Source organism: Sapajus apella, unplaced genomic scaffold (assembly GCF_009761245.1).
Source record: "Sapajus apella isolate SASKATOON/1434 unplaced genomic scaffold, GSC_monkey_1.0 scaffold12, whole genome shotgun sequence".
In the NCBI taxonomy this organism is placed as follows: domain Eukaryota; kingdom Metazoa; phylum Chordata; class Mammalia; order Primates; family Cebidae; genus Sapajus; species Sapajus apella.
This window is the reverse complement of record NW_022436952.1, coordinates 5,279,179-5,287,909: the sequence shown is the minus strand read 5'-3', so window position 1 is coordinate 5,287,909 and position 8,731 is coordinate 5,279,179.

Here is an 8,731-nt window from a genome sequence, read left to right as displayed (position 1 = left end):
AAAAAAAAAAAAAAAAAAAAAAAAGAACCGGATGTCACTTAATTCCCATAACAGCCTATGAAATAGATGCTTTTTTTTTTTTTTTGGCCGGGCATGGTGTCTCACACCAGTAATCCCAACACTTTGAAAGGCTGAGGCAGGCGGATCACAAGGTCAGGAATTTGAGATCAGTCTGGTCAACACAGAGAAACACTGTCCCTACTAAAAATACAAAAGAATTAGGCAGGTGTGGTGGTGGGCACCTGTAATCCCAGCTACTTGAGAGGCTGAGGCAGGAGATCCTGTGAACCCCGGAGGCAGAGGTTGCAGTGAGCCGAGATTGTGCAATCATTGCACTCCAACCCAGGTGACAGTGGAGACTCCGTCTCAAAAGAAAGAAAAAGAATAGACACTATTTTTAAAAATGAACATACCACACATAGCCCATTTTAAGTGTCCAATTCAATGATTTTTAGTAAATTTGCAGTTATGTAACCATCATCATAATCATTTTCGTTTTCTGTTTTTGTTTTTGTTTTTGTTTTTAGAGACAGGGTCTTGTTATGTTGCCCATGCTGTGGCTATTCACAGGCACAATCCCACCACTGATCAACACGGGAGTTTTGACCTGCTCTGTTCTGACCTGGGCCGGTTTATCCCTCCTTAGGCAACCTGGTGGTCCCCCACTCCTGGGAGGTCACCATATTCACGTCGAACTTAGTGCAGGCACCTAATCGGCATAGCGCACTACAGCCCAGAACTCCTGGGCTCAAGGCATCCTCCAGCCTCAGCCTCCCAAGTAGCTGGGACTATAGGCACCTGCCACTGCGCCCGGCAGGATTTTTCTTGAGACAAAGTTTCACTTTGTCTTCCAGGCTGGAGTGCAGTGGCACAATCTTGGCTCACTGCAGCCTCTGCCCCTCAGGTTCAAGCAATTCTCCTGCGTCAGTCTCCCAAGTAGCTGGGACTACAGGCCTGTGCCACCACACCTGGCTAATTTTTGTATTTTTATTAGAGATGGGGTTTCACCATGTTGGCCAGGCTGATCTCGAACTCCTGACCTCAGGTGATCCACCTACCTTGGCCTCCTGAAGTGCTGAGATTACAGGCATGAGCCAACACACCCGGCCCCACAATCCAGTTTTAGAACATTGCTTATTAAGTCTCCTCCTCCCCACTTGTAGCTCTCAATTCCCGTCCCCTGGGTGACTAATCTACTTTCTGTCTCTATAGAACTCCCTTTTCTGGATATTTTATATAAATGGAATCATGCAAAATGTGGTCTTTTGCATCTGGCTTCACAAAAGCATAATGTTTTTGAGGTTTACCTGTGTTGTAGCATGTATTGGTAGTCTGTTCCTTTTTCTTGAGATGAAGTTTCACTCTTGTTGCTCAGGCTGGAGTGCAATGGCACGATCTTGGCTCACCGCAACCTCTGCCTCCCAGTTTCAAGCCATTCTCCTGCCTCAGCCTCCCAAGTAGCTGGGATTACAGGAATGTGCCACCATGCCCGGCTAATTTGTATTTTTAGTAGAGATGGGGTTTCTCCATGTTGATCAGACTGGTCTCAAACTCCTGACCTCAGGTGATCCGCCCACTTCAGCCTCCCAAAGTGCAGGAATTACAGGCATGAGCCACCAAGCTTGACCTATTCTTTTTTATTGCTGAGTAGTAGTGCGCTGTATGAATATGCCACATTTTTAAATCTAATCACATTTGGGTGGTTTTCCCTTTTTGGCTATTATCTGCAATACTGTTATGAACATTGCTATGCAAGTCTTTTGTGAATGTATCTTATTTCTCCTAAGTAGACAGTTAAGAGTGGAATTGCTGGATCATATTCTACATTTATGTTTAACCTTTTTTTTTTTTTTTTTTGAGACAGGATCTCACTGTCACTCAGGCTGGAGTGCAGTGACACAATCCTGGCTCACTGCAGCCTCAGCCTCCTGGGCTCAAGAGATCCTCCTGCCTCAGCCTTCTGTGTGGCTGAGACCATAGGCCTAAGCCACCATGCCCAGCTAATTTTTAAAAAAATTTTTTGTGAGACACGGTCTCACTATATTGCCCAGGCTGGTCTCAAACTCCTAGGCTCAAGGGATCCTCCCGCCTGAGCTTCCCAAAGTGCTGGGATTACAGGCATAAGACACCATGCCCAACTATGTTCAACTATTTTAAAAGCTGCCATCAGAGTCATGGCACCAAAAAAAAAAAGAAAAAGAAAAAAGCTGCCAAGGCTGAGAATGATAGCTCACAGCTGTAGTTTCAGCGCTTTGGGAGGCCAAGGCAGGCTGATGGCTTGAGGCCAGGAGTTTGAGACCAGCCTGGGGAACACGGTGAAACCCCATCTCTTCAAAATACAAAAATTAGCTAGGAGTGGTGGCCTGTGCCTGAAGTCTCAGCTACTCAGGAAGCTACGCCTATAATCCTAGCACTTCGGGAAGCCAAGGTGGGCAGATAACCTGAGGTCAGGAGTTCGAGACCAGCCTGGCCAACATGGTGAAACCCCTGCCTCTACTAAAAAAATTAAAAAATTAGCCCAGTGTGGTGGTGCGTACCTGTAATCCCAGCTATCCAGATTCTTGGGAGGCTGAGGCATGAGAATTGCTTGAACCTTGAAGTTAGTGTGAGATTAATGTGTGGAAAAAGAAAAAGGAGAATTGCTTGAACCAGGGAGGTGAAGGCTGCGGTGAGCCAAGATTGCGCCACTGTACTCCAGCTTGGATGACAGAATGAGACTGTCTCAAAAAATAAATAAAAAATTAAAAATCCATGACATAAATGAAGACATTGAGGGAGAGAAGTTAAGTGACTTGCCTAAGTCACACTGCTAGCAAGTGGCAGAGCCAGAACCCAAACCCAGGTAGCTGGGTCCTATGTCCATTCTGGTAACCACTAGGCTACCCCACAACAATGAATCCAAGAGGGAAGCCATTTCTCCACCCTGCCACACCCTGGCCACCATCATTTTAACCCTTCTTGCTCCCAGAATTCCCTAAGTCAGCAGGGCTGCATCACCCCCTAGTATAAACGCACATGTTCCTGTATCTCCTCTGGGTATTTGCACCCAGGATTAATAGCTTCAGTTCTGGACTCAGATGAGTCCATTCACATTTCATCTGGGTCCAGACTCATCATTTTACCAGCTTTGTGACTTTGGGGCGATTACTTCACCTTTGGAAGCTTTAGTTTCCTTATTTGTAAAACACGAATAGCATCTTCCCTCACGCAATCAAAAGGTGTTATATGATGGAAAATTCAAACCTATGCAAACGTAAACAAAGAAATATAATTAACCTCTGAGTACTCAATACCCAGCTTCTACACTTATCAACTCATTCAATTTTGTTTCATTCTTACCCACCTACTTCTTCACTTAAAAAAAAAAGTGAAGTTGGCCAGTATGATGGTTCGTGCCTACAATCTCAGCATTTTGAAAGGCTGAGGCTGGCAGATTGTTAGAGCCCAGGAGTTCGAGACCAGCCTGGGCAACATGGTGAAACTCCACCTCTACTGAAATGAAAAACAAAAACAACAACACATAAATTAGCTAGTCCCAGCTACTCAGGCGACTGAGGTGGGAGGATCCCTTGAGCCTCAGGGAGGTTCAGGCTGCAGTGAGCTACAGTCACCCCTGCATTCCAGCCTGGGTGACAGAGAGAGACCCTGTCTCAAAAATTTAGGAATGATTTACGTAATAAAATTCACATTTTAAGTGTACAATTCAAATAGTTTTGACAAAGGCATATGCCCATGTTACCACAATTAAGATGTATTGTAGAACAATGGCCAGATGTGGTGGCTCATGCCTGTAATCCCAGCACTTTGGGAGGCCGAATCGGGTGGATCACTTGAGGTCAGGAGTTCCAGACCAGTCTGGGTGACAGAGCAAGACTCCGTCTCAAATTAAAAAAAAAAAAAAAAAAAAGGCTGGGTTCAGTTACTCACACCTGTAATCCCAACACTTTGGGAGGCCAAAGCGGGTGGATCACTTGAGGTCAGGAGTTCCAGACCAGCCTGGCCAACATGGTGAAACCCAGTCTCTACTGAAAATACAAAAACAATTAGCTGGGTGTTGTTGTGCGTGCCTGTAACTCCAGCTACTCAGGAGGCTGAGGTGGGAGAATTGCTTGCACCCGGGAGGCAGAGGTTGCAGTGAGTCGAGATTGTGATCATGCCACTGCATTCCAGCCTGGGTGACAGAGTGAGACTCTGTCTCCAAAAAAGAAAAAAAGAAAAAGAAGCAAAAATAGAAGATATAGAACAAACCTCACATTATTTTGTTATGCTTTATTTTTTAAGACAGATCTTGCTCTGTAACCCAGGCTGGAGTGCAGTGACATGATCTCGGCTCACTGCTACCTCTGCTGTCTGGGTTCAAGCAATTCTCAAGCCTCAGCCACTCGGATAGCTGGGACTACAGATGTGTGCCATCACGTGCGGCTAATTTTTGTATTTTTTGTAGATATATGGTTTCACTATGTTGCCTAAGCTGGTCTCAAACTCCTGGGCTCAAGCAATTCTCCCGCCTCGGCCTCCCACTGTGTTGGGATTACAGGCCTGACCCACTGTGCCCAGCCTAGAACAAACCCCATGTTATTTTTAGGCAAATGGCAGACATCACATAATTTCATTACTAAATATTTTTTCTTTTTTTTTTTTTTTTATAAAAAAAAAAAGAAAAAAAGAAAAAAAAAGAATAATAAAATAAAAAGAATGAAGGAGAGCAAGAAAGAGAAAGAGGAAGAGGGAGAGAGAACGGGGGTGTTGCTTTATTGCCCGGGCTAGAATGCAGTCTAAAAATGGGTATGCCTATAATTGTGCTTAATAATAGAGACATGAGGGAAGAAAATAACAAACAAGCAGCCAACCAATATTTCATTGAAACCTGTAAATAGATGTAATGTGGTACTGATAAGAGTGTATATTTTGTGTAAAGTGGAGAGTTCTATAAATGTTAATTAAGTTTACTTGTTCCGGATCTGAGTTCAAATCCTGGATATCGTTGTTAATTTTCTGTCTCATTGATCTGTCTAATATTGATGTTGAAGTCTCCCACTATTATTGTGTGGCAGTCTAAATCTCTTTTTAAGTCCTTATATATCTGGGTATTCCTGTATTGGGTGCGTATATATTTAGGATCTTTAGCTCTTCTTGTTGCATTGATCCTTTTATCATTATATAATATCCTTCTTTGCTTCTTTTGATCTTTGTTGCTTTAAAGCAACTCCTACATTTTATTTACTTATTTATTTTTGCTCTCCATTTGGTTGGTAAATCTTTCTCCATCCCTTTGTTCTGAGTCTTTGTGTATCCTTGCATGTGAGATGGGTCTGGATGCAGCATACCGATGGGTTTTGGCTTTTTTTGCCTGTCTGTGTCTTTGGATTGGGGGATTTAGTCGATTTATATTTAGAATTAATAATAATATATGTGAGTTTAATACTGCCATTTAATGTTAGCTGGCTGTTTTGCCCATTAGTTGATGTAAATTCTTGATTATGTTGATGCTCTTTTTGGTATTTTTTAGAAAGGCTGATACTGGTTGTTAGGCTGATACTACTACGTGTAGTGGTTCTTTCAGAAGCTCTTGTGAAGCAGGCCTGGTGGTGATGAAATCTCCGAGTGCTTGCTTGTTCACAAAAGATTTTATTTTTCCTTCGCTTAGGTAGCTTAGTTTGACTGGATGTAAAATTCTGGGTTGAAAGTTCTTTTCTTTAAGGATGTTGAATATTGGCCCCCACTCTCTTCTAGCTTGTGGGGTTTCTGCTAAGAGATCTGCTGTGAGTCTGATAGGCTTCCCTTTATGGGTAACCTGACCTTTCTCTCTGGCTGCCCTCAGTATTTTCTCCTTCATTTCAACCCCGGTGAATCTGGCGATTATGTGCCTTGAGGTTGGTCTTCTTGAGGAATATCTTTGTGGTGTTCTCTGTATTACCTGGAGTTGAATATTGTCCTGCCTTGCTAGGTTGGGAAAGTTTTCCTGAATAATATCCTGAAGCGTATTTTCCAGCTTGGGTTGATTCTCTTCGTCACATTCAGGTACACCTATCAAACGTAGATTAGGTCTTTTCACATAGTCCCATATTTCTTGGAGACTTTGCTCATTCCTTTTTATCCTTTTTTCTCTAATCTTGTCTTCTCATTTTATTTCATTAAGTTGGTCTTTGACCTCTGATATCTTTTCTTCTGCTTGATCGATTCAGCTGTTAAAACTTGTGCATAGTTCGCGAAGTTCTCGTGTTGTGTTTTTCAGCTCCATTAATTCACTTATATTCCTCTCTAAATTGTGTATTTTTGTTAACATTTCATTAAACCTTTTTTCAAAGTTCTTAGTTTCTTTGCATTGGGTTAGAACAAGTTCTTTTAACTCACAGAAGTTTCTTATCATCCACCTTTTGAAGCCTGCTGCTGTTAATGGAACACACTCGTTCTCCATCAGGCCTTGTTCCGTTGCTGATGAGGAACTGTGATCCCTTGTAGAGGGAGAGACGTTCTGATTTTGGGTATTCTCAGCCTTTTTAGGCTGTTTTCTTCCCTTCGTTATAAATTTATCCATCTGCGGTCTTTATAATTACCGTCTTTATAATTGGGTTTCTGAATGGACATCCAACTTGTTGATTCCCAGCGCTAAAATCTGAGCAACCGAGCCGGGCGCGGTGGCTCAAGCCTGTAATCCCAGCACTTTGGGAGGCCGAGGCGGGTGGATCACGAGGTCAAGAGATTGAGACCATCCTGGTCAACATGGTGAAACCCCGTCTCTACTAAAAATACCAAAAATCAGCTGGGCATGGTGACGCGTACCTGTAATCCCAGCTACTCAGGAGGTCAAGGCAGGAGAATTGCCGAACCCAGGAGGCGGAGGTTGCAGTGAGCTGAGATCGCGCCATTGCACTCCAGCCTGGGTAACAAGAGCGAAACTCCGTCTCAAAAAAAAAAAAAAAAAAAGATTGATGGTGCTTTTCTGAGTCTGCACCGAGAACCGCCGCACAAGGCAGCTGCAAAACCGCCTCGCCGGCCACAAGAGTCGCACTGGCGACCCGTGGGGCTCCTCCGCTGGGAATCTCCTGGTGCGTGAGCAACAAAAATTCGTCTGAAAAGTGTGGCGTCTTATTCTCTGCGCTTTCACTGGGAGCTACAATCCCGAGCTGCTAGTGATCAGCCATCTTGGATCTCTCTCCCCTAAATATTTCAATACATATTTCTATAAGGACTCTTTTTTTTTTTTTTTTTTTTTTTAGGATAGAGCAATACTTTATTTTTACACACTTTGACAAGGAGGTTTTCCATAAACAACCTTTCCAGTGGAGGACAGAGTACATGAAAATCAGCTTCCATCTATTAACATTTGATGGTATATCCAAGCAGACTTTTATAGAATATTTCATTGCTAGAAAAAAATGGCATTAGGCTACACATATTGTTCTGTTACTTTATGTTTTCATCAAACAATATGCTGCAAATATATTTACAAGTCAATAAATACAATTTTACAATACCAAAAAGAAAAAAAAAAGAAAAAAAAAAAAAAAAAAAAAAAAAAATAAAAAAAAAAAAAAAAGAAAATCAGCTTCCAGATATCAGTAGCTGTGTCTGCTCAGGGCCAAGCTCTCCCCTTGCCCATGTGGTGAGGTGGAGGGGTGTACTTCCCTTCCTTTATCAGTGTATCCCGTTGCTTCCAGAAGGTATTCATATGCTTCATCATTTTATACCAAAGTATACACTCTATGAAATCATCATATTCTATCTTGCACTCTTTCTCTGCCCAGATAGTAGCGATTCCATGTGCACATTCTATCCATTTTTTTTTTGAGCAGGAAACTTGTAGGGCTGTTCAGCACTTTGGATTGTCCACCATGGATCTAGCTTAAGGCCGAACCTATTCTGCACATCCAAGAAAGACATGGCAATCTGATGCTCTTGCCCTTGTCTCTTCTCTGGCCTCCCCTTCAAGAAGCCTAGCTTGCGATTTGGACCTAAGGACTCTTTGAAAGTCAACATAACTGGCCAGACGCGGTGGTTCACACCTGTAATCCCAGTACTTTGGGAGGCGGACGTGGGCAGATCACAAGGTCAGGAGATCAAGACAATCCTGGCCAACATGGTGAAACCCTGTCTCCACTAAAATACAAAAAAATTAACCTGGCATGGTGGCGCGCACCTGTAGTCCTAGCTACTCAGAAGGCTGAGGCAGGGGAATCGCTTGAACCTGGGCAGGGGAGGATGCTGTGAGCCGAGATCATACCACTGCACTATAGCCTGGGCGATAGACAAGACCCCGTCTCAAGAAAAAAAAAAAAAAAGTGAACATAACCCCAACATTATTATCAAACCTAAAAAGAATTAACAATCGGCTGGGAAGGCTGGGCGCAGTGGCTCAGGCCTATAATCCCAGCACTTTGGGAGGCCAAGGCAGGAGGATCACAAGGTCAGGAGTTCAAGACCAGCCTGACCAACATGGTGAAACCCTGTCTCTAAAAAAATTTTTTCAAAGTAATGAAGGCTGGGCGCGGTAGCTCACACCTGTAATCCTAGCACTTTGGGAGGCCAACGCGGGCAGATCACCTGAGGTCAGGAGTTCAAAACCAGCCTGGCCAACATGGTGAAACCCCGTCTCTATTAAAAAAAAAAAGTAGGCCGGGCGCGGTGGCTCAAGCCTGTAATCCCAGCACTTTGGGAGGCCGAGGCGGGTGGATCACGAGGTCAAGAGATCGAGACCATCCTGGTCAACATGGTGAAACCCCGTCTCTAC